Genomic DNA, 3,189 nt, shown 5'->3' on the forward strand with positions numbered 1-3,189 from the left:
CATTTCTAGGCCTACAGAAAGGCAATGTGGTGTAATGATCAGCTTGACACTTGCTGGCTTGGAGTTTCACATGAGTGTTTCTGAACACTATGGATTGTGAAAATGTTTGTGGTTGTCTTTGCCATTTATGATTATTAACCTAAATGTAAAAAGCTATAATATAATACTATTCATAGTTCTTATTCTCAAATTAGATGTAGCAAATAAATCAAGTATGTGGGTTAGCTCATTACTACGTAAGATTGGATTAATGGTGCTGTTTACAGTAAAGTTGTGACTGTGTTTTTCTGGTGTACAAACACCTCTGTATGAACATTTGACCTTATTTTGATAATACATGGATACTTTACATAAGTGTGGTATGTTGGTTCACCACCTGCCATGAAAAATAATTCCACGTACCAACAAGCAATATAAAATTGAAAAGTAGCCTATTAAAGACAAAGCAATCTTTCAGAGTATTAAAGATTTGAAATATGGTAGAAGTGGGTAATAGTGCGCAAACAAAATGTTCTTGAAATAAGCTCACAAAGCATCATCTTAAATCATTTTTTTCTAAATAACCTACTAGCCTATAGTGTAAAGAAATGACCAACAATAAAAAACAATATTATTCTCAAAGGGTTTTATTTTGTCTCTTGATATAGGCTACGTATTGCACATGGGTATTGTAAAAAGGAGGCTACATTTGGCTACAACATCAACATAGGCCGGTGCGCATCATTTGACTCCTACTAAAAAGATCATAACACAGTGAATCTTGCTTTGAATCAAGTTTAAATGGACATACCTGAGAGGGACTACATGTGTTTTCCTCTGCCAATCCATTCATGATATCATCTTATCATTGGGACATAACCTAAAGGCCTAAAAATAGCCAGCATTTGTGGAACCTATTTTCGTATAAATTGCTTAGTATTTGTGTATTAGTCCGTTATCCTTCAGAATATGGCCCAATGTAAACAACACATACATGCCTATAGCTCAATCCAGATGAGTCAAATTACTTAGTTAATTTCCTCAACAGTAGACAATCGGGTCACATTTGAACTGAAGATATAACCTATAGAAATGTTGTGATGCCAACAATCCAAATAACGGTGTCAAATTAAGGTATCATTTGGAATATTTTAATTATAATTTTCCCAAAGCGTTAATGCATTATAAGAATATAAAGGCCCTACACAACACTTTGTATGGTGTCTAAAAATCATGTGCGCTCTGGACATGTGTAGTTTTGACTGAGGCATCCCCGTTGTCCATGGTAACCAGCTCCTCCAGGAAGTAAGATGACCCTTCCGTTATTAAATCAGAATCACGTTGTGCATCAGTAAAGGTAACGAGTCCCCACGTACCCTGGGCCTGGTCAGAGGTAGAGTCTGTGCGCAAAGCCTGTTGGTCTGCGTTTGGAGCCGCTGAGGCTTCCGTGAGCATCACTCTTGTTCGAGAAGAATCCATAGCTTGACTCTCTTGGATAGAATCCAGCCCATATCCTTCCAGCGATTCCTGTTGTACTCCAAACACCCACCACGTCTCTTCTTGGTCCCTGGCTGTGTGCGTCGGCAAGTTCGCTGGATCCTCTTGAGTGACACTTGGAGACGCGTCTCTGACTTCTGTCGGCGTGGCCAATTTGTTCTGTGTGGCTGCGTAGCTTTGTGCGGTGACGAAGTGTACTATTGTTGGTCCTTCAACCGCTGTTGTGGGCGTATTGCCGTCTGAGGGGACCGTGGGACTTTTACTACTACTATCCAACCACTGAAATGCATTGGTCCCGGCGGTATCTGTTTTTATTGTAACAAGTGATGCCATGGACCTGGACTCATCGCGTGTAAAAGTGTCCGTCTTCTGCGTACCTGTGTGTATGGTATAATTTGGTACACTGGTGGTATTGTTCGTAGTATTTGCCGTTACGGTGGTCACAGCATTGGGTCTCGAAAATGATGATGAGGAGGAGGCAGACGTTGGTTTCCATATTAGGCTGTAATATATGGCCAATATGATAGCCCCCAGAGACACGGACAACACGTATGCGAAAACAGTGGCCAGTCTCACCCACTTTTTGTTGGTCTTCGCAGCCATTTTAGCCTTCTTGTCCCCGGTGTATGTGGCGGGTTTTCCCCGTTCTACGTTGGGCATGAAGTCCCTGTCCCTCATATTTGCCCTCCTCCCTCTGTGCTCCGCCACACCGTCATTCTTGAATGATTAGATGCTATACACCGTGCAATAGAAGATGCGTAGCCTGTTGGATGCTTAACACACACAATGTGTCCTTCACTGACGCTCATCTTGGCTAGAACACGGGCTTATCGCGTAAAACAATTGCACCATTCTGGTATTTATGAGGCATTTACTAGGAAGATAACGAGATGGTGCGCTATAGTCTCCGTGGTCCACGGGCTTTCAGATACACTCACCGCAATTGTTCACCCTGCCGGTGAAAGCTCGAATGGGCGTTTATGGATAGTCTCTGAGGTCCGGGCAGCGAGGTGGTTATTTATTAAATGAGGTAATGTAGCATACAAGGGCGCCTTCTCTCTTGTCCAGCAAATGAAGTGGACGTTCTGGTCTCAAAACATGCCGGGAGGCGGAGCGATGCAAGCCAATACCCTGCGTTGATTCATTTCACTGTCCTCAAATGCCACGATTTAAAGTATTCTTTATATACCTCATGAATAAGAACTCCACTGTTCTGTTTCTCTCTCTCGTTGCAGTAGCCTATAATGATTTCAATTTTTGCTTCCATGTGAAAAAACCTACAATACTGGTTGCAACACATTTTTAATTTTACCTTTATTTAACTAGGCAAGTCAGTTAAGAACAAATTCTTATTTTCAATGACGGCCTAGGAACAGCCTGTTCAGGGGCAGAACGACAGATTTGTACCTTTGTACCTTGTCAGCTCGGGGTTTGAACTTGCAACCTTCCGGTTACTAGTCCAAAGCTCTAACCACTAGGCTACCCTGCCGCCCCAGACCCCTATCCCACGTCATGAATTCACTACACGACTGGTTGCATATCTACAATTAATTAATTCCTATTCCTATTTTGATTACTTTTTTGTTATTGTTCAGCCATCGTCGAATATTTGAATTACAGTCCTTCTAGTCTTGATGCGACGTCACTGAGGTTAACCGCGTAATAAAACCATTGTGACATACACAGGTATGACGGTGCAGAAGTCAGTGTGTT

General features: G+C 42.0%; 1 pseudogene; it reads right to left on the reverse strand.

Moving 5' to 3' along the window:
- Positions 1-610: 610 nt before the first annotated feature.
- Positions 611-2,622, reverse strand: LOC149984074 (uncharacterized; annotated as a pseudogene).
- Positions 2,623-3,189: the final 567 nt, after the last annotated feature.

This window comes from Oncorhynchus mykiss, chromosome 4 (genome assembly GCF_057628025.1).
Source record: "Oncorhynchus mykiss isolate SJ-2025 chromosome 4, ASM5762802v1, whole genome shotgun sequence".
NCBI classification, from domain to species: Eukaryota; Metazoa; Chordata; class Actinopteri; order Salmoniformes; family Salmonidae; genus Oncorhynchus; species Oncorhynchus mykiss.